Genomic DNA, 26,034 nt, shown 5'->3' with positions numbered 1-26,034 from the left:
AAATTGAACCTGAGTGTCGACCGCGCTTAATTGTCATCGCCAATTAGTGCATTGTCAACGGCCACAATGGCTCAACTGTACCGAGTGGAACACGGTCCTTTGTGCTTCTCCAGTGGCCCGGGGGCCAGTCAAGACTCATTTAGGGCCTTGACAACAAGAGAGGAGAAATGCAATAAATAAAAAAAGAAAGAAAACAAAAGGTGGTTTAAAGAGAAAAAGACGATTGGAGAGAGGAGGGGTGGAGAGAGGAGGGGTGGAGAGAGGAGTGGAGAGAGGGGGTGGGAGAGGAGGGTGGAGGGAGGAGGGTGGAGAGGAGGGTGGAGAGAGGGTAGAGGAGGAGGGGTGGAGGGAGGAGGGGTGGAGAGAGGGTAGAGGGAGGAGGGGTGGAGAGAGGAGGGGTGGAGAGAGGGTAGAGGGAGGAGGGGTGGAGAGAGGGAGGAGGGGTGGAGAGAGGAGGGGTGGAGAGAGGGTAGAGGGAGGAGGGGTGGAGAGAGGGAGGAGGGGTGGAGAGAGGGAGGATGTAAGTCGCTCTGGATAAGAGGTAAATGTAAATGGAGAGAGGGAAGAGAGAGGAGGGGTGGAGAGAGGGAGGAGGGGTGGAGAGGGGAAGAGGGAGGAGGGGTGGGAGAGATGGTAGAGGGAGGAGGGGTGGAGAGAGGGAGGAGGGGTGGAGAGAGGGTGGAGGGGTGGAGAGAGGGAGGAGGGGTGGGAGAGGGAGGAGGGGTGGAGAGAGGGAGGAGGGTGGAGAGAGGGAGGATGTAAGTCACTCTGGATAAGAGCGTCTGCTAAATGACTTAAATGTAAATGTAAATGGAGAGAGGGAAGAGAGAGGAGGGGTGGAGAGAGGGTAGAGGGAGGGGTGGAGAGAGGAGGGGTGGAGAGGGAGGAGGGTGGAGAGAGGGAAGAGGGAGGAGGGGTGGAGAGAGGAGGGGTGGAGAGAGGGTAGAGGGAGGAGGGGTAGAGTGAGGGAGGAGGGGTGGAGTGAGGGAGGAGGGTTGGAGAGAGGGAAGAGGGAGGAGGGTTGGAGAGAGGGAGGAGGGGTGGAGAGAGGGAGGAGGGGTGGAGAGAGGGAGGAGGGGTGGAGAGAGGGAGGAGGGGTGGAGAGAGGGAGAGAGGGGTGGAGAGAGGGAAGAGGGGTGGAGAGAGGGAGGAGGGGTGGAGAGAGGGTAGAGGGAGGAGGGGTGGAGAGAGGGTAGATGGAGGAGGGGTGGAGAGAGGGAGGAGGGGTGGAGAGAGGGTAGAGGGAGGAGGGTTGGAGAGAGGGAGGAGGGGTGGAGAGAGGGAGGAGGGAGGGAGGAGAGAGGGAGGAGGGGTGGAGAGAGGGAGGAGGGGTGGAGAGAGGGTAGAGGGAGGAGGGTTGGAGAGAGGGAGGAGGGGTGGAGAGAGGGAGGGGGGTGGAGAGAGGGAGGAGGGGTGGAGAGAGGGAAGAGGGGTGGAGAGAGGGAAGAGGGAGGAGGGGTTGGAGAGAGGGAGGAGGGGTGGAGAGAGGGAGGAGGGGTGGAGAGAGGGAGGAGGGGTGGAGAGAGGGGAGGGAGGAGGGGTGGAGAGAGAGGGAGGAGGGGTGGAGAGAGGGAAGAGGGGTGGAGAGAGGGAAGAGGGGTGGAGAGAGGGAGAGGGGTGGAGAGAGGGAAGAGGGGTGGAGAGAGGGAGGAGGGGTCGAGAGAGGGTAGAGGGAGGAGGGGTGGAGAGAGGGTAGAGGGAGGAGGGGGTAGAGGGAGGAGGGGTGGAGAGAGGGTAGAGGGAGGAGGGGTGGAGAGAGGGAAGAGGGAGGAGGGGTGGGAGAGAGGGTAGAGGGAGGAGGGGTGGAGAGAGGGTAGAGGGAGGAGGGGTGAGAGAGGGAAGAGGGTGGGCGGAGGGGTGGAGAGAGGGAGGAGGGGTGGAGAGAGGGGAGGAGAGGGTCGAGAGAGGGTGGAGAGGGAGGAGGGGTGGAGAGAGGGTAGGGGGAGGAGGGGGGGGTGGAGGGAGGAGGGGTGGAGAGAGGGTAGAGGGAGGAGGGGTGGAGAGAGGGTAGAGGGAGGAGGAGGAGGGGGTGGAGAGAGGGTAGGGGGAGGAGAGGGGAGAGAGGGTAGAGGGAGGAGGGGTGGAGCGAGGGGAGGAGAGAGGGTGGAGGGAGGAGGGGTGGAGAGAGGGAGGAGGGGTGGAGAGAGGGTAGGGGGAGGAGGGGAGGAGGGGTGGAGAGAGGGTAGGGGGAGGAGGGGTAGAGGGTGGAGAGAGGGTAGGGGGAGGAGAGGGGTAGAGGGAGGAGGGTGGAGAGAGGGAGGAGGGGTGGAGAGAGGGTAGGGGGAGGAGGGGGGTAGATGGAGGGGGGGAGAGGGTAGAGGGAGGAGAGAGTAGAGGGAGGAGGGGTGGAGAGAGGGTAGTAGGGGGGAGGAGGGGTGGAGAGAGGGTAGAGGGAGGAGGGGTAGAGGGAGGAGGGGTGGAGCGAGGGGAGGAGAGAGGGTGGAGGGAGGAGGGGTGGAGCGAGGGGGAGGAGGGGTGGAGAGAGGGAGGGGGAGGAGGGGAGGAGGGGTGGAGAGAGGGTAGGGGGAGGAGGGGTAGAGGGTGGGAGAGAGGGTGGACAGAGGGGGGAGGAGGGGTAGAGGGTGGAGAGAGGGAGGAGGGGTGGAGAGAGGGTAGAGGGAGGAGGGGTAGATGGAGGGGAGAGGGTAGAGGGAGGAGAGAGGGAGGAGGGGTGGAGAGAGGGTAGGGGGAGGAGGGGTGGAGAGAGGGAGGAGGGGTGGAGAGAGGGTAGAGGGAGGAGGGGTAGATGGAGGAGAGGGTAGAGGGAGGAGGGGTGGAGAGAGGGAGGAGGGGGGTGGAGAGAGGGTAGGGGGAGGAGGGGTAGAGGGTGGAGGGTAGGGGGAGGAGGGGTAGAGGGTGGAGAGAGGGGAGAGGGAGGAGGGGTGGAGAGAGGGTAGAGGGAGGAGGTGTAGAGGTAGGAGAGGGTAGTGGAGGAGAGAGGGTAGAGGGAGGAGGGGTAGAGGGTGGAGAGAGGGAGGAGGGGGGTGGAGAGAGGGTAGCGGGAGGAGGGGTGGAGAGAGGGTAGGGGGAGGAGTGGTAGAGGGTAGAGGGGGAGGAGGGGTTGAGAGAGGGAGGAGGGGTGGAGAGAGGGTAGGGAGGAGGAGGGTAGAGGGGAGGAGGGAGAGGGAGGAGGGGAGGGGTGGAGAGAGGGTGGGGTGGAGAGGGGTAGATGGAGGAGAGAGGGTAGAGGGAGGGGAGGGGTGGAGAGGGTAGGGGAGGAGGGAGGAGGGGTTGAGAGAGGGAGGAGGGGTAGGGGAGAGAGGGTAGGGGGAGGAGGGGAGGAGGGTGGAGAGAGGGTAGAGGGAGGAGGGGTAGATGGAGGAGAGAGGGTAGAGGGAGGAGGGGTGGAGAGAGGGTAGAGGGAGGAGGGGTTGAGAGAGGGAGGAGGGGTGGAGAGAGGGTAGGGGGAGGAGGGGTAGAGGGTGGAGAGAGGGAGGAGGGGTGGAGAGAGGGTAGAGGGAGGAGGGGGTGGATGGAGGAGAGAGGGTAGAGGGAGGAGGGGTGGAGAGAGGGTAGGGGGAGGAGGGGTAGAGGGTGGAGAGAGGGTAGGGGGAGGAGGGGTAGAGGGTGGAGAGAGGGAGGAGGGGTGGAGAGAGGAGGTGTAGAGGGAGGAGAGAGGGTAGAGGGAGAAGGTGTAGAGGGAGGAGAGAGGGTAGAGGGAGGAGGGGTAGAGGGTGGAGAGAGGGAGGTGGGGTGGAGAGAGGGTAGCGGGAGGAGGGGTGGAGAGAGGGTAGGGGGAGGAGTGGTAGAGGGTAGAGGGAGGAGGGAGGAGGGGGAGGAGGAGGGGTGGAGAGAGGGTAGGGGGAGGAGGGGTAGAGGGTGGAGAGAGGGAGGAGGGGTGGAGAGAGGGTAGAGGGAGGAGGGGTAGATGGAGGAGCGAGGGTAGAGGGAGGAGGGGTGGAGAGAGGGTAGAGGGAGGAGGTGTAGAGGGAGGAGAGAGGGTAGAGGGTGGAGAGAGGGAGGTGGGGTGGAGAGAGGGTAGCGGGAGGAGGATTGGAGAGAGGGTAGGGGGAGGAGTGGTAGAGGATAGAGGGGTAGAGGGAGGAGGGAGGAGGGGTGGAGAGAGGGTAGGGGGAGGAGGAGGGGCACCGGTAATGGGTTGGAACGCAAGGCTGAGGGTTCTTTTGAAAGGGGGAAGAGAGTAGTGCTATGACCCCCCTTACTAAGCCTCCCTTTCTCTGACACACACACATACATGGGGCAGCCACACAAAGGCACACAGGACACTGCTGTTCTGGGTGACCCGGATCAGAGGAGAAAGAGTAGCTAGTACTTCTGCTCTGTACAGTTACAATTGTTGCCTTATGGTGCATTCTGACTGGGGCCTCTAGCATAGACCTATGTCCATGTGTAAAAGCCTATGAATCTAAACTAGGTCATTGCTCTGCTAAGTGCACTTATCAAAAACATTGTGCTTTACTCAAGTGAGTAGCTACACTATTTTGATTGGTTGGGTCAGTTCCATTTGATTTCAATTAAGGAGATACAGTACATTGAAATTCCAATTCAATAATTTGAAAGAGGCCATTTATTTTCAATGAGGATTTCTCCATTCCTGAAGTGGAATTCCAATCCACTTTCTCTAGTTTACTGAATCGAGATGGAGTTGACTCTAGCTCTGGTTGCTAATGGCTACTGATGTTTGCTGTGATTGTTGCTTTCTGTTGGACAGACAGGGAAAGACAGTGATGGACTGCTACGAACACACAGCAGTTTAGCCATCTTTGACAGGAAAATTCAGTGACTTCCCCAGGTAGACGCTAAATTCCCACAGCAGCACCCCAACCAACACCAACCCAACCCCCTCTACAACATGTCACACCACTCTCAGTCTAGTGATGCTCTCTTTTCCCTCTGACTAAAGGTTTGAACTGGTTATGAAGTCATTTATAGGGCCCAGTCTCATGGATAGCAGGATATACTCCTAGCCCCAGGTATGTGTTATAAATAGGGCCAGGGATGTTTTCCTAACCATGTTAACTAACCAGGAAAAACTCTGGTCCTAGCTGAGGCTCCTCACTGTATGACAACACTAAACAACACTGAAAATACTACTGTTATTCAAAACACTCAAACTATTATAGAAGTGGGGATTGGAGTTACATAATCTTATCACACAAAAAGTGGGATTTGCACATGATTGTAGGTCCCTAAATGTGGGATTATGGTTGTTTTGAGTAATTATGACCGGTATTGTGTAACCCTGACCTCATGTATACTGTGTAAAGGTTCAATCAGAGAGTGGGAGGGGGAGTGGAGACAGGAATATGAGAATGCATTTACAAATGTAACATTGTGTAATTAGCCTTTTGTGTGTGTGTGTGTGTGTGTGTGTGTGTGTGTGTGTGTGTGTGTGTGTGTGTGTGTGTGTGTGTGTGTGTGTGTGTGTGTGTGTGTGTGTGTGTGTGTGTGTGTGTGTGTGTGTGTGTGTGTGTTTGTGTGTGTGTCTATGGAGAAGGCTGAATGAGGAGCAGGATAAAGGCTTTTGTGTAGACACCTGTACGGGCACGTAGGCTCATCCCTGGCCCTGGAAAGAGAGAGGGAGGTGGTGAAGGAGAGAGGGGAGGGAGGGGGACAGAAAAGCCAGGGAGGAGAGCATTGTGCCACAGATTTTGCCACAATACTCAATTTTACTCACATACCCAAGCTAACTGATATGGAACCCACAATCTTTACTGTGTGTGTTTTGTAGGTGAGCTCAGGTTGTTATTTTGATTACAAAGAAATCAGAAGACCTAAATAAACTGACCTGTGATTAGATGTTGTGTCCAATCTCTGAGCAGCTCCGCCTGTGTGGTCAATTGTTGATTAGGTTTGCCTAGCTGTCAGATTGGTTGATATGCTGTGCTCTGTAACCCATGGTTACCAGACTGGTCAATGATGCAGGTCAGGGTTTGTTTGAATGTGTCAAGTCTCAGGCAAACATCTCAGGTACCAGGGAAATTTAGCAAGAGTGACCCAGCGTGTGTGTGTTTTTGTGTGTGTGAGGTTTAGTGTGTGTGTGTGTGTGTGTGTTTGTCACAGGTTTTTATAAAGTAAAAAAGACAAAACATTTAACCTTTATTTAACTAGGCAAGTCAGTTAAGAACAAATTCTTCTTTACAATGACAGCCTGCCCCGGCCAAACCCTAACCCAGACGACACTGGGCCAATTGTGCGCCGCCCTATGGGAATCCCAACCACGGCCGGATGTGATACAGCCTGGATTCAAACTAGGGACTGTAGTGATGCCTCTTGCACTGAGATGCAGTGCCTTAGACCACTGCGCCACTCGGGAGCAGTCTTTTGATACCACAGAGTCTTTCAGGAATGTGGTCCTTTCTATTGACTCATTTATCTTGGTATCATGCAGTTTATCCAATGGAATCTGGGTGTTAACAGGCAATAGAAACGCAGTTAAGAAAGACACAGTCAGTCAGACAGACACATAGTCACATTTGTGCACATACACACACGAACACACACACACCCTGCAAGACCTTTGGACTTCAGAAAGCCTCAGCACCTCTGTGTCACCTGGGCAGGAAATGTGTGTGTGTGTGTGTGTGTATCAACCCTATCCTGTATGAATGTTCCCTGACCTTAAAGAGACAGGTCAAAAGAAAACAAGCTGAGTGAAACCATGGGCCCAAAAGTAGTGCACTATACAGGGAATAGGGTGCCATTTGGGACACACACATGCGTTGTGGAGGGGCCTTCCATGTGATCACAGTGTATGTCATGCCTGTTGGACCCATTGTCATGAATGCTTAGACTCACTCCTGCTAGGTCAACACACTCACAAAGCACGGCTGTTGTTTACCTTACCTATATGCCTACTTATTTACTTGACCTATATGCCTACCCTCCCTCCCTACCACAGGAGGCTGCTGAGGGGAGGACGGCTAATAATAATGGCCGGAACGGAGCTGATGGAATGGCATTAAACATGTATTTGACACCATTCCACTGATTCTGCTCCAGCCAGTAGATGACCCCGTCTTCTGCAGTTAGGGTGCCACCAGCCTCCTGTGCTACCTACCTGCCTCCCTACCCAGCCTGGTCTCATAGACTAGACATAACATAGTAAACATAAATCTGGGACACTCAAATTAGTAAAATATGTTACATTTGGTATGGTTACATAAGACAGGAGGGTGGTTGGGTGGGCATATATAATGTGAACGTCTAGCAACCCAAAGGTTGCGTGTTCGAATCTTATCATGAACAACTTTATCGTTTTAGCTAACCAACTTTGCAACTAGATATGACTTTTTAGCTACTTTGCAACTACTAAACATTCCCCTAACCTTAACCATTTAACTTAACTCCTAACCCTGTCCTTAACCCTAACCTGAACCCAACTCCTAACCCTAACACTAACGCTAACCTTAACCCCTAACCCAGGTATTCCCGTCGGGGGTACGCCAAATAAAAATGTGATTCACGTTTTATTTTTTTATAATAAAAAATCTTCACATTTTCAAATAGTACATTTATATTTTCCAACGGGGCTATAGATTTGGATGAGGTTTTTTTCTCACCTGGGTAGCCTTGTTTCACTGCCAAAAATAGAATTAAACCATCTAGTGTTCAGCAAAATAACAACACAATGCCAAATACAGGTAGCCTCGTCAAATAATTAACATCCAATCACATTAACCATTACTCTCTCACAGGAAACCTTTGCTCTTGCGCAAATATTTAGAAAAGAAACATGACAATTTTAAAAATAAGCAACTGTAGTTTTTTGAGCGAGAATCAAGACGACTTTCGAGTAGTAAGACATATATTAAAGCAACAGATGCCATTAATAAGAAGGGGTTAGAAGCGTCTTATATGATGAGCTACCGAGTGGCGAGGACAGGCAAGCCCCATCTTTTGTGGAGCACGTAATTCTTCCTGCTGCTGGCTGGGACAATGGATGGGACAATGGCTGGGACAATGGCTGGGACAATTGCTGGGACAATGGATGGGACAATGGATGGGACAATGGATGGGACAATGGATGGGACAATGGCTGGGACAATGGATGGGACATGGCTGGGACAATGGCTGGGACAATGCTGGGGGAAAAGACCAAAAAAACTATACAGACAATGTCTTAATCAAACAACACTGTTTCACGATGCATCAGTGACATGGCAGGAGATGTTTTGAAACAATTACTGCTTTGCATACAAGCCAGTGTATTCAATGTGCGGGACAAAATTGAGACTTTAATTAAGAAGTTGGAGCTCTTTTCTGCCTGCATTATCATCATTGTATGATTTCTTTGTGTGCAAATTAACTCAAGCTTACAGACAATGTCAAATGTGATATAACGAAGAACCTGAGTGAGATGGGTGCGCAATTACGCAGGTACTTTCCCAAAACGTACGACACAAACAACTGGATTCGTTATCCCTTTCATGCCCTGCCTCCAGTCCCCTTACTGATATCTGAACAAGAGAGCCTCATCGAAATTGCAACAAGCGATTCTGTGAAAATGTCCTTTAATCATAAGCCACTGCCAGATTTCATGCCTTGGTAAATTGTGTTGTTATTAAGACACTGATGCCCTTTGCAACCACGTACCTACAGTTGAAGTTGGAAGTTTACATACACTTAGGTTGGAGTCATTAAAACTCCTTTTTCAACCACTCCACACATTTCTTGTTAACAAAATATCGTTTTGGCAAGTCAGTTAGGACATCTACTTTGTGCATGACACAAGTCATTTTTCCAACAATTGTTTACAGACAGATCGTTTCACTTATAATTCACTGTATCACAATTCCGGTGGGTCAGACGTTTCCATACACAAAGTTGACTGTGCCTTTAAACAGCTTGGAAAATTCCAGAAAATGATGTTATGGCTTTAGAAGCTTCTGATAGGCTAATTTACACAATTTGAGTCAATTGGAGGTGTACCTGTGGCTGTATTTCAAGGCCTACCTTCAAACTCGGTTCCTCATTACTTGACATCATGGGAAAATAAAAATAAATCAGACAAGACCTCAGAAAGAAAATTGCAGACCTCCAAGTCTGGTTCATCCTTGGGAGCAATTTACAAATGCTTGAAGCTACCACATTCATCTGTACAAACAATAGTACACAAGTATAAACACTATGGGACCACGCAGTCGTAATACCGCTCAGGGAGGAGACGCTTTCTGTCTCCTAGAGATGAACATACTTTGGTGTAAAAAGTGCAAATCAATCCCAGAACAAGAGCAAAGGACCTTGTGAAGATGCTGGAGGAATCAGGTACAAAAGTATCTATATCCACAGTAAAACAAGTCCTATGTCGACATAACCTGAAAGGCTGCTCAGCAAGGAAGAAGCCACTGCTCCAAAACCGCCATAAAAAAGCCAGACTACGGTTTGCAACTGCACATGGGGACAAAGATCCTACTTTTTGGAGAAATGTCCTCTGGTCTGATGAAACAAAAATAGAACTGTTTGGCCATAATGATCATTATTATGTTTGGAGGAAAAAGGGGGAGGCTTGCAAGCCGAAGAACACCATCCCAACCGTGAAGCATGGAGTTGGCAGCATCATGTTGTGGGGGTGCATTGCTACAAGAGGGACTGGTGCACTTAACAAGAAGGCAATGCTACCAAATACTAATTAAGTGTATGTAAACTTCTGACCCACTGGGGGTGTGATGAAATAAATAAATGCTGAAATAAATAATTCTCTCTACTATTATTCTTACATTTCACATTCTTAAAATAAAGTGGTGATCCTAACTGACCTACGACAGGGAATTTTTCCTAGGATTAAATGTCGGGAATTGTGAAAAACTGAACTAAATGTATTTGGCTGAGGTGTATGCAAACTTCCGACTTCAACTGTATGTGTGGAGTCTCGGCCCTCACTAGCATGAAAACTAAATACAGGCGCAGACAGTGTGTGGAAATGATTTAAGACTGAGAGACTCTCCAATACAACCCAACATTGCAGAGTTATGTGCATCCTTTCAAGCACACCCATCTCATTAACCTGTGGTGAGCTATTCAACCTTTTTGATGAACAAATAATGAGGTTTTATATGTAAGATGGCTAAATAAAGAGCGAAATGATTGATTATTATTATATTATTATTTGTGCCCTGGTCCTATTTCCCACGAGCCGGGTTGTGACAAAAACTCACACTCATTCTTCTGTTTAATAAATGTATCGTATAGTGTGTGTGTGTGTGGCAGGATTACAGTGATGGCAAAAAACAGCATTTGAGAGTGAACTGACCCTGGTGCTAGAGGGGGTACGCAGCTGGAGGTTGAATGTTTGAAGGGGTACAGCATTTGAGAGTGAACTGACCCTGGTGCTAGAGGGGGTACGCAGCTGGAGGTTGAATGTTTGAAGGGGCAAAGTTTTGGAAGCACTGCCTTAACCCTTATCCTAGCTAACGTTTGCGTTAGCCACCTAGCTAACGTTAGCCACAACAAATTGCAATTCGTAACATATCAATTCACAACATGTCACAATAATTGTAATTTGTAACATATCATACGAAATGGATGATGGACATCCACAAATGAATACATACCATACTAAATTGAGTTTCCTGGATTTACATACAGAATCATAGGGAATTCTCTGAGACCAGGCTGCCCTTAATTATTTAACTAGGCAAGTCAGTTAAGAACATTTTCTTACTTACAATGACAGCCTAGGACCAGTGGGTTAAGTGCCTTGTTCAGGGTCAAAACGACAGATTTTTACCTTGGGGATTCAATCTAGCAACCTTTCGGTTACTGGCCCAACGCTCTAACCACTAGGCTACCTGTCAACCCTACCTACCTACCTACCTACTCCCCTACTTCCCTACCTACTTTGGCCAGCACTAACTGAGAATTCAGGATGTTAACAATTGGACATGTCCAATAATGTAGGGCCTCGAGGTGGGTCCTTGTGGTCCTCTGTAGCTCAGTTCGCAGAGCATGGCTTTGGCGCTATTTTACTCATGCTAGGCTGTCAACCATGTCCATGTCCATGTTTCAAAAGCCAATCATGTATAGCTTCTCATTCATTGGAAGGACTCAGCCTATAGCGCCGTTCCATCTTTTGAAAGATAGAGGGGTGCGTTTGCTATTGGTTGACTCAGCCAGACAGAACTGTAGCTAGCTAGCTACTGTAGCCAATTGTCTCCAACTTTCTCCCTAAATTATCAGCTTTTCATACCACAAGGTAAGATTACACATCATACTGTAATGGTGATATTAACCAGAGCCAACTTATTTTCCAACAGTAGAAGTTAAATAGCAACCGCCAACTTGTGGCTATCAATAGTTGCTCCTTAGCTGCAGGTAACGGTACAGTAAAGTTACAGTAACTCTAGCATTAGATTTCATAAGTAAGAGAACTCTCAAAGTTGGTGAGATTTAAAATATAATGCAATCTGCTAACGTTACGTTATTGCCCGTTTTAGTAAATGCTATTCTGCTAGCTAAATGTATTAGCTATCTAGCTAATGTTTGCAATCTATGTAAACAGGTACGGTCACACATTACATTTAGACTTTTTTTTGCTAGCTAAGTTAGCTATTATGCCAGCTAAGTTAGACAATGCTTTGATATCCAGGGGATGAACTTTGTTCTAGGCATAACTAACATATACTTTATACCAAAGTATTTGTTTAGCAATTAAAACAGTCAGTCCATGATATTTTATTTAACCAGGTAAGTCAGTTAAGAACAAATTCTTATTTACAATGATGGCCTACCCCAGATGACACTGGGCCAATCACGGATGGTTGTGATACAGCCTGGAATTGAACCCGGGTCTGTAGTGACACCTCTAGCACTGAGATGCAGTGCCTTAGACCGCTGCACCACTCAGGAGCCTAGCTGATATAGCCTAAGTTGACTATTTGCCATGATGCTTGATTAGACAACTTGCTTGAATACTGACAAATTTCCCAATAACACCATGTATTCTTGTAGGCTGACTATATTAGCATAGTTGACATTAGGTTTGCTATGTATTGCTAATTGTTCTTCTTTCAGATGTGTAAAAGAAGGGCTAGCTTAGCCAGCTAGTCCTAAGGGGGACTCCGGTACACTGCACACCATGTGCTTTTGTACTTTTTGTTCATCTAAAAAACATACTGTATTACTAGAAATAGCTGTCATTAAATATAGGCCTTTACTACTAATGAACAACAACTTTGTTATAATATTTGGCCATCAAATTGTCATTGCATATTGTAACAAAGAGTATACACAGTGTCAAAGTCCCAAGCTGTGATCTTGTCAACCAATCACAACAGGTTAACAAAAGTTCCAGAGAGAGGTAGAGTTCATCACCCCTTGACTCAAGGTTTTGTGTGTGGGGGATGGGTAGTGGGGTGAGCTACTTGAAAGTGCTGGGAGATGGTGAAGTCACCAGCAGGGGACTTCATAACAGGCTTCCTTGTGTATTGTTACAGATAGAGAATTGCCCGATTGCAGGTCCACGGACAACTCTTCTCTGGGGCCTTCAGAGATGTGTCTGTGGATTTCACCCCCAGGAGGTCAAATGAATAAAGCTTACAGGCTAAACGAACATGCATTCTCTTTTCTGATTTACTGAAATTAGATACCTTACTCTAGTGTTGTCTCTGTATTCCCCCCCCCCTATATTTGAAGCAGGTCTCTACCTACAGCTTCGCCAGTGCCTGCGCCTGTGTCTGCTGTTCAGACTCCTCCATTGAGGACTGCAATTGAACTTGTTGTCAATGGTAAATGTTACATTTTTTATTTTTTGCTATTAGGTTTTTCCTCTCTCTTTTGCAGTTCAATAAGCAAAGTTTTTGGGGGCTTTCGTATCTGCAGTAAGACCAAACCTTAACCTGGCAAGGAAGCCTTTAAAAAAATCTATTTAACCTTTATTTAACTAGGCAAGTCAGTTAAGAAAGCCTGCTCATGTAAATCAAATACAGACCAACCTGTCAAAAGCTTGGCTTGTATTGATCTGTTTTTATAACGGTATAACCTTAAATAATCTTAATGGAACTACATAGATGTCCGTAGCCCGGCCAAGTTGTCTACAGCCTCTCTGAGTGCCCCCAACCATGCTATTGTCATGTTTTGTCTTAGATTGTCTTGTCATTTTGCTTTTCCCTCTGTTCATTTTCCCCCTGCTGGTCTTTTTAGGTTCGTTCCCCTTTTTCTCTCTCCCTTCCTCTCTCTCTTCTCTCTATCGTTCCGTTCCTGCTCCCAGCTGTTCCTATTCCCCTAATCAATCATTTAGTCTTCCCACACCTGTTCCCGATCCTTTTCCCTGATTAGAGTCCCTATTTCTCTCCTTGTTTTCCGTTCCTGCCCTGTCGGATCCTTGTCTATTGTTCACCGTGCTGTGTCTGTGTATCGCCCTGTCGTGTCGTGTTTCCCTCAGATGCTGCGTGGAGAGCAGGTGTCTGAGTCTGCTAGGTTCAAGTGCCTTCCCGAGGCAACCTGCAGTTCTTGATCGAGTCTCCAGTCTGTTCTCGTCATTACGAGTGGAATTATGTCTTATGTTTGTAGAATTACTTTACTGGATTAAAGACTCTGTTTTCGCCAAGTCGCTTTTGGGTCCTCATTCACCTGCATGACAGAAGGATCCGACCAAAGAATGGACCCAGCGACTACAGACGTTCGTAACACTGCCGTCGAGATCCAAGGAGCCATGCTCGGCAGACACGAGCAGGAATTGTCTGCTGCTCGCCATGCCGTGGAGAACCTGGCCGCTCAGGTTTCCGACCTCTCTGGACAGTTCCAGAGTCTTCGTCTCGTGCCACCTGTTACTTCCTGGCCTGCCGAGCCTCCGGAACCTAGGGTTAATAACCCACCTTGCTACTCCGGGCAGCCCACAGAGTGCCGCTCCTTTCTCACTCAGTGTGATATTGTGTTCTCTCTCCAACCCAACACATACTCTAGCGAGAGAGCTCGGGTTGCTTACGTCATTTCACTCCTTACTGGCCGGGCTCGAGAGTGGGGCACAGCTATCTGGGAGGCAAGGGCTGATTGTTCAAACAATTACCAGAACTTTAAAGAGGAGATGATTCGGGTTTTTGACCGTTCAGTTTTTGGTAGGGAGGCTTCTAGGGCCCTGGCTTCCCTATGCCAAGGTGATCGATCCATAACGGATTACTCTATAGAGTTTCGCACTCTTGCTGCCTCTAGTGACTGGAACGAGCCGGCGCTGCTCGCTCGTTTTCTGGAGGGACTCCACGCAGTGGTCAAAGATGAGATTCTCTCTCGGGAGGTTCCTTCCAGTGTGGACTCTTTGATTGCTCTCGCCATCCGCATAGAACGACGGGTAGATCTTCGTCACCAAGCTCGTGGAAGAGAGCTCGCGTCAACGGTGTTTGCCTGCTCCGCATCGCAACCATCTCCCTCCTCTGGCTCAGAGACTGAGCCCATGCAGCTGGGAGGTATTCGCATCTCGACTAAGGAGAGGGAACGGAGGATCACCAACCGCCTGTGCCTCTATTGCGGATTTGATGGACATTTTGTCAATTCATGTCCAGTAAAAGGCCAGAGCTCATCAGTAAGCGGAGGGCTACTGGTGAGCGCTACTACTCAGGTCTCTTCATCTAGATCCTGTACTACTATGTTGGTCCATCTACGCTGGACCGGTTCTGGTGCTACATGCAGTGCCTTGATTGACTCGGGGGCTGAGGGTTGTTTCATGGACGAAGCATGGGCTCGGAAACATGACATTCCTTTCAGACAGTTAGACAAGCCTACGCCCATGTTTGCCTTAGATGGTAGTCATCTTCCCAGTATCAGATTTGAGACACTACCTTTAACTCTCACAGTATCTGGTAACCACAGTGAGACTATTTCTTTTTTGATTTTTCGTTCACCTTTTACACCTGTTGTTTTGGGTCATCCCTGGCTAGTATGTCATAATCCTTCTATTAATTGGTCTAGTAATTCTATCCTATCCTGGAACGTTTCTTGTCATGTGAAGTGTTTAATGTCTGCCATCCCTCCCATTTCTTCTGTCCCCACTTCTCAGGAGGAACCTGGCGATTTGACAGGAGTGCCGGAGGAATATCATGATCTGCGCACGGTCTTCAGTCGGTCCCGAGCCAACTCCCTTCCTCCTCACCGGTCGTATGATTGTAGTATTGATCTCCTTCCGGGGACCACTCCTCCTCGGGGTAGACTATACTCTCTGTCGGCTCCCGAACGTAAGGCTCTCGAGGATTATTTATCTGTGTCTCTTGACGCCGGTACCATAGTGCCTTCTTCCTCTCCGGCCGGGCGGGGTTCTTTTTGTTAAGAAAAAGGACGGTACTCTGCGCCCTGCGTCGAGGGCTGAATGACATAACGGTTAAGAATCGTTATCCGCTTCCCCTTATGTCATCAGCCTTCGAGATTCTGCAGGGAGCCAGGTGCTTTACTAAGTTGGACCTTCGTAACGCTTACCATCTCGTGCGCATCAGAGAGGGGGACGAGTGGAAAACGGCGTTTAACACTCCGTTAGGGCATTTTGAGTACCGGGTTCTGCCGTTTGGTCTCGCCAATGCGCCAGCTGTTTTTCAGGCATTAGTTAATGATGTTCTGAGAGACATGCTGAACATCTTTGTTTTTGTCTATCTTGACGATATCCTGATTTTTTCACCGTCACTCGAGATTCATGTTCAGCACGTTCGACGTGTTCTACAGCGCCTTTTAGAGAATTGTCTCTACGTGAAGGCTGAGAAGTGCTCTTTTCATGTCTCCTCCGTTACTTTTCTCGGTTCCGTTATTTCCGCTGAAGGCATTCAGATGGATTCCGCTAAGGTCCAAGCTGTCAGTGATTGGCCCGTTCCAAGGTCACGTGTCGAGTTGCAGCGCTTTTTAGGTTTCGCTAATTTCTATCGGCGTTTCATTCGTAATTTCGGTCAAGTTGCTGCCCCTCTCACAGCTCTTACTTCTGTCAAGACGTGTTTTAAGTGGTCCGGTTCCGCCCAGGGAGCTTTTGATCTTCTAAAGAACGTTTTACGTCCGCTCCTATCCTCGTTACTCCTGACGTCACTAGACAATTCATTGTCGAGGTTGACGCTTCAGAGGTAGGCGTGGGAGCCATTCTATCCCAGCGCTTCCAGTCTGACGATAAGGTTCATCCTTGCGCTTATTTTTCTCATCGCCTGTCGCCATCTGAACGCAACTATGATGTGGGTAACCGCGAACTGCTCGCCATCCGCTTAGCCCTAGGCGAATGGCGACAGTGGTTGGGGGGCGACCGTTCCTTTGTCGTTTGGACAGACCATAAGAACCTTGAGTACATCCGTTCTGCCAAACGACTTAATGCCCGTCAAGCTCGTTGGGCGTTGTTTTTCGCTCGTTTCGAGTTTGTGATTTCTTACCGTCCGGGTAGCAAAAACACCAAGCCTGATGCCTTATCCCGTCTGTTTAGTTCTTCTGTGGCTTCTACTGATCCCGAGGGGATTCTTCCTTATGGGCGTGTTGTCGGGTTGACAGTCTGGGGAATTGAAAGACAGGTTAAGCAAGCACTCACGCACACTGCGTCGCCGCGCGTTTGTCCTAGTAACCTCCTTTTCGTTCCTGTTTCCACTCGTCTGGCTGTTCTTCAGTGGGCTCACTCTGCCAAGTTAGCTGGTCATCCCGGTGTTCGAGGCACTCTTGCGTCTATTCGCCAGCGCTTTTGGTGGCCGACTCAGGAGCGTGACACGCGCCGTTTCGTGGCTGCTTGTTCGGACTGCGCGCAGACTAAGTCGGGTAACTCTCCTCCTGCCGGTCGTCTCAGACCGCTCCCATTCCTTCTCGACCATGGTCTCACATCGCCCTAGACTTCATTACCGGTCTGCCTTTGTCTGCGGGGAAGACTGTGATTCTTACGGTTGTCGATAGGTTCTCTAAGGCGGCACATTTCATTCCCCTCGCTAAACTTCCTTCCGCTAAGGAGACGGCACAAATCATCATCGAGAATGTGTTCAGAATTCATGGCCTCCCGTTAGACGCCGTTTCAGACAGAGGCCCGCAATTCACGTCACAGTTTTGGAGGGAGTTCTGTCGTTTGATTGGTGCGTCCGTCAGTCTCTCTTCCGGGTTTCATCCCCAGTCTAACGGTCAAGCAGAGAGGGCCAATCAGACGATTGGTCGCATACTACGCAGCCTTTCTTTCAGAAACCCTGCGTCTTGGGCAGAACAGCTCCCCTGGGCAGAATACGCTCACAACTCGCTTCCTTCGTCTGCTACCGGGTTATCTCCGTTTCAGAGTAGTCTGGGTTACCAGCCTCCTCTGTTCTCTTCCCAGCTTGCCGAGTCCAGCGTTCCCTCCGCTCAAGCGTTTGTCCAACGTTGTGAGCGCACCTGGAGGAGGGTGAGGTCTGCACTTTGCCGTTACAGGGCACAGACTGTGAGAGCCGCCAATAAACGCAGGATTAAGAGTCCAAGGTATTGTTGCGGCCAGAGAGTGTGGCTTTCCACTCGCAACCTTCCTCTTGCGACAGCTTCTCGTAAGTTGACTCCGCGGTTCATTGGTCCGTTCCGTGTCTCCCAGGTCGTCAATCCTGTCGCTGTGCGACTGCTTCTTCCGCGACATCTTCGTCGCGTCCATCCTGTCTTCCATGTCTCCTGTGTCAAGCCCTTTCTTCGCACCCCCGTTCGTCTTCCCTCCCCCCTCCCGTCCTTGTCGAGAGCGCACCTATTTACAAGGTACGTAGGATCATGGACATGCGTTCTCGGGGACGGGGTCACCAATACTTAGTGGATTGGGAGGGTTACGGTCCTGAGGAGAGGAGTTGGGTTCCGTCTCGGGACGTGCTGGACCGTTCACTCATTGATGATTTCCTCCGTTGCCGCCAGGATTCCTCCTCGAGTGCGCCAGGAGGCGCTCGGTGAGTGGGGGGGTACTGTCATGTTTTGTCTTAGATTGTCTTGTCATTTTGCTTTTCCCTCTGTTCATTTTCCCCCTGCTGGTCTTTTTAGGTTCGTTCCCCTTTTTCTCTCTCCCTTCCTCTCTCTCTTCTCTCTATCGTTCCGTTCCTGCTCCCAGCTGTTCCTATTCCCCTAATCAATCATTTAGTCTTCCCACACCTGTTCCCGATCCTTTTCCCTGATTAGAGTCCCTATTTCTCTCCTTGTTTTCCGTTCCTGCCCTGTCGGATCCTTGTCTATTGTTCACCGTGCTGTGTCTGTGTATCGCCCTGTCGTGTCGTGTTTCCCTCAGATGCTGCGTGGAGAGCAGGTGTCTGAGTCTGCTAGGTTCAAGTGCCTTCCCGAGGCAACCTGCAGTTCTTGATCGAGTCTCCAGTCTGTTCTCGTCATTACGAGTGGAATTATGTCTTATGTTTGTAGAATTACTTTACTGGATTAAAGACTCTGTTTTCGCCAAGTCGCTTTTGGGTCCTCATTCACCTGCATGACAGCTATGGCCTCTGTAAGTGCCCCCACCACTACACCGCATCTGAGTACCCCAATCCCTGCACCCCTGTCTGTGAGTGGAATTGTACCTGATACATCATACACTGTTGTCCTTTTAGAACTAATACCTAGAACTTACATCAATCAAACATGATGGAGAAAAACTATCGTGTGTCATGTTCGAAATATCGCATGCCCATATTGTCGGTATTCATACACATCTTTTCCTTTAGAATTTCAGCATGATGTGCCTAGGAAGCCTGTTTGGGAAAATATTATATTGCTTAACCTGTCAAGAGCTTATTTGATTAATACTGTTTACCCTCAAATCATTTTCATGTTAGGTTATATAATAATCTTCTACCATTTCTCCTTCCTCCCAGCCCTTCTCCAGCCCTGCTACAGCCTCTGTGAAGACCACCTCGCCTTTCTCACAGACCCCATCTGCTACAGCCTCTGTGAAGACCACCTCGCCTTTCTCACAGACCCCATCTGCTACAGCCTCTGTGAAGACCACCTCGCCTTTCTCACAGACCCCATCTGCTACATCCTCTGTGAAGGCCACCTCACCTTTCTCACAGACCCCATCTGCTACAGCCTCTGTGAAGACCACCTCGCCTTTCTCACAGACCCCATCTGCTACATCCTCTGTGAAGATCACCTCGCCTTTCTCCCAGACCCCATCTGCTACATCCTCTGTGAAGGCCACCTCGCCTTTCTCCCAGACCCCATCTGCTACAGCCTCTGTGAAGACCACCTCGCCTTTCTCCCAGACCCCATCTGCTACAGCCTCTGTGAAGACCACCTCGCCTTTCTCACAGACCCCATCTGCTACAGCCTCTGTGAAGACCACCTCGCCTTTCTCCCAGACCCCATCTGCTACAGCCTCTGTGAAGACCACCTCGCCTTTCTCCCAGACCCCATCTGCTACATCCTCTGTGAAGGCCACCTCGCCTTTCTCACAGACCCCATCTGCTACAGCCTCTGTGAAGACCACCTCGCCTTTCTCCCAGACCCCATCTGCTACAGCCTCTGTGAAGGCCACCTCGCCTTTCTCACAGACCCCATCTGCTACAGCCTCTGTGAAGACCACCTCGCCTTTCTCCCAGACCCCATCTGCTACATCCTCTGTGAAGACAATCACTCTGCTGTTTCTAATGGGCACCGCCAGCTCTTCTAGAGCTTCTAAGTGCTCTCCTCTGATAGAGCCTCGGTACATAACATGCTGTCATTTCTTAACTAATATTGTTATTAAACTATGTGTCAGTGTTTTGATTTGATTAAGATATTGTGAGTAATCATATTAATCTATTTTTGGATGGTTTTACATTCAGTTCTCTTTGTCATTCTCAAGAGAGCTGATTGGTGGGTGGACAACCTGCTCAGGCAGACTGGGAAGGCCATACAGGACATGGACCTGACTCAGAGGAGACTGATATTCAGGACTATTCATTCAATGGACCCCACAGTTGCTAGTCATCTGGATGGCTTCACTAACACCACCACTGCTGACTTCTCTGCTGCCAGGCCCACCCAAACTGCTCCCACTACAGTCCTGCTTCCTCCTGTGTCAAGTCTGCTGCCACCAATACCTGGCCTGCTTCAATCACAGCCCAGTCTGCTGCCAGGCCCACCCAAACTGCTCCCACTACAGTCCTGCTTCCTCCTGTGTCAAGTCTGCTGCCACCAATACCTGGCCTGCTTCACTCACAGCCCAGTCTGCTGCCAGGCCCACCCAAACTGCTCCCGCTACAGTCCTGCTACCTCCTGTGTCAAGTCTGCTGCCACCAATACCTGGCCTGCTTCAATCACAGCCCAGTCTGCTGCCAGGCCCACCCAAACTGCTCCCGCTACAGTCCTGCTTCCTCCTGTGTCAAGTCTGCTGCCACCAATACCTGGCCTGCTTCACTCACAGCCCAGTCTGCTGCCAGGCCCACCCAAACTGCTCCCACTACAGTCCTGCTTCCTCCTGTGTCAAGTCTGCTGCCACCAATACCTGGCCTGCTTCACTCACAGCCCAGTCTGCTGCCAGGCCCACCCAAACTGCTCCCGCTACAGTCCTGCTTCCTTCTGTGTCAAGTCTGCTGCCACCAATACCTGGCCTGCTTCACTCACAGCCCAGTCTGCTGCCAGGCCCACCCAAACAGCCAACTCCACCCATGCAAAACAACTTGAGTGGCAACGCGTCACTAGTTTCCATATAGATCCTGCTGCAAGTTTCCATATCGACCCTGCTGCAAGTTTCCATATCGACCCTGCTGCAAGTTTCCATATCGACCCTGCTGTAAGTTTCCATATCGACCCTGCTGCAAGTTTCCATATCGACCCTGCTGCAAGTTTCCATATCGACCCTGCTGCAAGTTTCCATATCGACCCTGCTGCAAGTTTCCATATCGACCCTGCTGCAAGTTTCCATATCGACCCTGCTGTAAGTTTCCATATCGACCCTGCTGCAAGTTTCCATATCGACCCTGCTGCAAGTTTCCATATCGACCCTGCTGCAAGTTTCCATATCGACCCTGCTGCAAGTTTCCATATCGACCCTGCTGCAAGTTTCCGTTTCGACCCTGCTGTTAGTTTCCATATAGACCCTGCTATACTCCAGCCCTTTTCATCTTCTTTCTAAAATTAGGGTCATCGAGTAAATCAGATTGAGCTTTAACCCACGGTTGTTCTAGTGTATCACAAACCACTACCTTCCTTCCCACGGGGCACACCTGGGTAGAATCAATTTTGTTCCAATGTCATTTCAATTAAACTACGTTGGTTCAACGTAGTTTCATTGAAATGACGTGGGAACAAAATTGAATTGACATCTGTGCCCAATGGAATGTGATGTATTTATAATTATATCAGGTAATATGCAGTCCACAAGAAACTGCAACAGATAACTGAATATTTAAGATACTAATTGTATAGTACAGCAATAAACCAACCTCATTAGAACAACACTTCTATATATTATGATTATGCTACCATAATTGTTTCATTAACTTAGGTGATCTTAAATTCACCAATGAGAAAAATAACACTTTTGGAGACTACAGTGGTTGTTTAGAAATTTTATTTCTGGCCAAGGCGGGATTGAACTGGGGACCTTAGGGTCCACTCTTCCCCTTCCTCTCCCCTCCCCTTAACTTATTATTGTTCCCCAGCTTTGGCGCTTGCAACACCAGGATAGTGGGTTTGATTCCCGGGACCACCCGTATGTAGGACTGTACGCACGCATGACTGTAAGTCGTTTTGGATAAAAGCGTCTACTAAATGGCATATATTATATTATTATTATGTGAATGTGTTTTTCCTGACCATGTGCAAAGCTGAGACTGAACCTAGGGTCCTATAGGAAGTGATGTCAAGGGGATGTACTTCCTTTTTCTGCAGGTGTGTGTTGATCCTTCAGGCTGCATTTTAATAGCGAAGCAGACGAGTTTCATGCCACTTCATTCCTTTGCTGGAATAGGCCCTTAGGGTAAACACATACACTATACAGGGACCCATACACACACACACACACACCCTCTCCAAGACAATCCCCACCCTTCATTTGTCCCTACATGGACTCTTTTTCTGTTTGTTTGACCCACGGTGCATATACATGTACAACCTGCTGGCTGCATACATGTATTGTGTGAAATCTTGTATTAAGACTACACTACAGGGTCTTGCTGCCATCATCTGGGTCACAAATTCACATACTGAGGGTATGTAAGGCTACATTTCCCCACATACTACTCAAAAGGTTGTATTCATCCCACAGTATACATCTGGAGTATGGCATATTTGGTGTGTGTTATCATACTTTCTTTTTTTCACCATCATACTTTTCCTTGAAGTGCAGGTGCGTTATGTCTCCAAATGCCACCTGTCCCTTCACATCCGGTGAGCTACATCTTGGTCCATAAATGAACTGATTTGGTCAGTATTGTCGCCCACAACTCAGGTCCTGATTGGCACAAAAGGTACAAAGGGCGCGGCGTTGAAGTGCGAGTAGGCGTGGTAAAACTATCCAAACAGTCCTGGGTAATGAAACCGAGTGCTCGAGGACTGGCGCTCTGGATGAGGTGGGCGTTCTGTGCGTTCTGTAGCGGGACGAGAGGGGTCTCCTGAGTTATTTCGGCTCGAGCGCAGTGAGATGTGTAGCGCAACACAGTGATACCTGCTAATATCATTGGATACAAATTTGGAAAACAAGTGCTTTAGTTTGGAATAAAACGTCTTTGTGGTTATCCAAGTGATCGGACAAAGGCAAGCGTAACGAGTTTCCCAAACTTTAGATAGAGAGGAGTGTAAACCTGTTTTCTACCTCTACATTAGGAACCCGAGAGCTGCTGCATAAAGAGTGGATTCTGTTTTTGTTGGATTTTAATCTGGACTTCAAATTAAACACATTATTTTCCTCAAATTTCTTCGAACATTTTTGCTCCAACTGTTTTATTGAGTAGAGAGCCTGTGACCGATGCACGGGTGACTTCACCTGTCATGCGGAATACAAACTGTAGGAATATGAAATCGTTTCCGGATTAAGCCTGCGGTTACAGTTGTTACATTTATTGGCGCGTGACCTAACTGCAAGTAAAGAGGAAATTCAATTTTCAACTCATGTAATTGTAAAGCTAGGTGAATGATTTACAATTCGACCTCTAGACCCTCGACTTGGTGCTTTAGTCCATCTTTCGAAATCCTCACACATGTTTAATTGATTCGTTGGATTAAACAACAGTGAACGTTTATTTAGCTTTTTCCCGGACCTTTACTGCATTTATAATCACCATGGTTCATTCGAAAGGTGCTCATGCTGTTGGAACAGAAACTTGTGGTCTGGAATGAAACTTGTCGGTGATTTATAGAACAGAGGACTCTGGGCATGCTGCTGGAGCAATTACTCTCTCCTGGGATTTCATATTTCCGAGATGCAGTCATAAATTAAAGGAAGGACTGAGCTGAGAAAATACTCAAGTTCATAGCACACAGTGCAATTTTTCTACCTATATTTCTTTCTGGAAATATCCCACTTTCCTATGGCAACCACAGTAAAACCCCCGCTATGCGGTGTCGTCCGTTGGCTGCTCGTGCTGCTTCTCTCCCAGCTGCCCCGGCTCGCGCAAACTGCCTCCAAGGATATAGTGTGTGAGCCCATCACGGTGCCCATGTGTAAGGGCATCGGATACAACCTCACCTACATGCCCAACCAGTTCAACCACGACACCCAGGAGGAGGTGGGATTGGAGGTCCATCAGTTCTGGCCCCTGGTCCGCATCCACTGCTCCCCAGACCTGCTCTTCTTCCTGTGTTCCATGTACACCCCTATCTGTCTGCAGGACTACAAGAAGCCCCTGCCCCCCCTGCCGCTCTGTGTGTGAGCGGGCCAAGCGAGGCTGCTCCCCCCTCATGATCCAGTATGGTTTTGAGTGGCCAGAGAGGATGAGCTGTGAGCAGCTGCCTCAGCTGGGAGACGAGACTCTGTGTATGGACCAGAACAGTAGCGAGACCACCACCCTTTCCCCTCCCTTGCCCAAACCCACCCCCAAAGGCACCCGCCGAAGGCAGCCCGCCCCCAAGCCCCCCGCCCCCCCAGGAGTGTGACCGGGACTGCCGTTGTCGGGACCCTCTGGTGCCTATCAAGAAAGACGCCCACCCCTTATACAACCGGGTCCACACTGGCCCTGTGGATAACTGTGCCCAGCCGTGCCACCACCCTTACTTCTCCCAGGACGAACGCACCTTCACCACCTTTTGGATCGGCCTGTGGTCCATCCTGTGCTTCGTCTCCACCCTGACCACTGTTGCCACCTTCCTCATCGACATGGAGCGCTTTCAGTACCCTGAGAGACCCATCATCTTCCTGGCTGCCTGCTACCTTTTTGTCTCCCTGGGCTACATTATACGACTAGTGGCAGGTCACGAGAGGGTGGCGTGCACAGGGAGCGGAGACCTGCAGCACATCCTGTATGACACCACTGGCCCACCCCTGTGTACCCTGGTCTTCCTGCTCATCTACTTCTTCAGCATGGCCAGCTCCATCTGGTGGGTGGTGCTCTCCCTCACCTGGTTCCTGGCCGCGGGCATGAAGTGGGGCAACGAGGCGATTGCTGGTTACTCCCAGTACTTCCACCTGGCTGCCTGGCTGATCCCCAGCGTCAAGTCCATCGTGGTCCTCGCTCTGAGCTCTGTGGACGGAGACCCGGTGGTGGGGATCTGCTACGTGGGGAACCAGAGTCTGGAGAGCCTGAGGGGGTTTGTGTTAGCTCCCCTGGTGGTCTACCTCTTCACCGGCTCCCTGTTCCTCCTAGCGGGCTTTGTGTCTCTGTTCCGCATCCGCAGCATCATCAAACAGGGAGGGACCAAGACAGACAAACTGGAGAAGCTGATGATCAGGATCGGATTGTTCACGGTGCTTTACACAGTTCCTGCTACTATAGTAGTAGCCTGCCTGGTGTACGAGCAGCACTACAGGCCTGGTTGGGACCGGGCTCTATCCTGCTCCTGTCAGGCTGAGAGACAGAGGCTGGGCCTGGGGCCCGACTACGCCGTCTTCATGTTGAAATACTTCATGTGTCTGGTGGTGGGGATTACGTCCGGCGTGTGGATCTGGTCCGGAAAGACCCTAGAGTCTTGGAGGAAGTTCACCGCTCGCTGCTGCCTCTGCTGGTCCTCCAAGCCCACCGCACCCCCCTCCATGTACAGCGAGGCCAGTACGGCCCTCACAGGACACCCCAGTGCGGCCCTGCCACCAGGGTCCTACCACAAACCTGCCCTGCCCTCACATGTGTGAACGGGACCCTAGAGGGTAGAGAGGCCACGAATGCACGTGTCCAGTGATAGCCCCCCTGTCCTATGTGTGATTGGGAACGTGCCTCACCTGGAAATTGGACAAGATGGTGACTGTGATAAAAACACCATACAGCTCTCTGGAAGGAAAAGGGACAGAGGACAAGTAATTCCACAGGTTCTAAATAGAACATTTATCGACCAGCCTCACTAGCTCTTCTTGGAACACAAATGTGTTTTAACAGGAAAGAAATGGGACGTTTGTATCATATGAACTCTGTGGTACTTCTGATGCGCCATGCTGCTTTGGTAAAGTACCACTACTTCAAAAGAGCCACTAGAACATTCTCTGAGAGGGGGAAAATGGAGATGTGTTTTTATGTGTTTTTATGTGTATAAACCAGTACTCCTGTCAATCTATCGGGACCATTAGAGATGACTCATTATTTATTCCTGTATACATTACCAGTCAAAAATTTGGACACACATACTCATTCAAGGGTTTAAAAAATATATATTACTATTTTCTACATTATAGAATAATAATGATGACATCAAAACTATGAAATAACACATATGGAATCATGTAGTAAACCAAAAAGTGTTAAACAACTCTAAATATATTTTAGATTCTTCAAAGTAGCCACCCTTTGCCTTAATGGCAGCTTTGCACACTCTTGGCATTCTCTCAATCGGCTTCACCTGGAATGCTTTTCCAACAGTCTTGAAGGAGTTCCCACATATGCTGAGCTCTTGTTGGTTGCTTTTCCTTCAATGTTTGGTCCAACTCATACCAAACCATCTCAATTGGGTTGCGGTTGGGTGATTGTGGAGGCCAGGTCATCTGATGCAGCACTCCATCACTCTCCGTCTTGGTCCAACAGCCCTTACACAGCCTGGAGGTGTGTTGGGTCATTGTCCTGAGTCCCACTAAGTGCAAACCAGATGGGATGGCGT

At 49.6% G+C, this 26,034-nt stretch overlaps 1 pseudogene; it reads left to right on the top strand.

Annotated features, from left to right (window-relative positions):
• The first annotated feature begins 22,339 nt into the window (after positions 1-22,339).
• On the top strand, positions 22,340-25,661 carry LOC124043962 (annotated as a pseudogene).
• Positions 25,662-26,034: the final 373 nt, after the last annotated feature.

This window comes from Oncorhynchus gorbuscha, linkage group LG09 (assembly GCF_021184085.1).
Source record: "Oncorhynchus gorbuscha isolate QuinsamMale2020 ecotype Even-year linkage group LG09, OgorEven_v1.0, whole genome shotgun sequence".
Taxonomy (NCBI): domain Eukaryota; kingdom Metazoa; phylum Chordata; class Actinopteri; order Salmoniformes; family Salmonidae; genus Oncorhynchus; species Oncorhynchus gorbuscha.
Note: the sequence above shows the minus strand (reverse complement) of the source record. Positions and strands in the feature narration are given on the sequence as shown.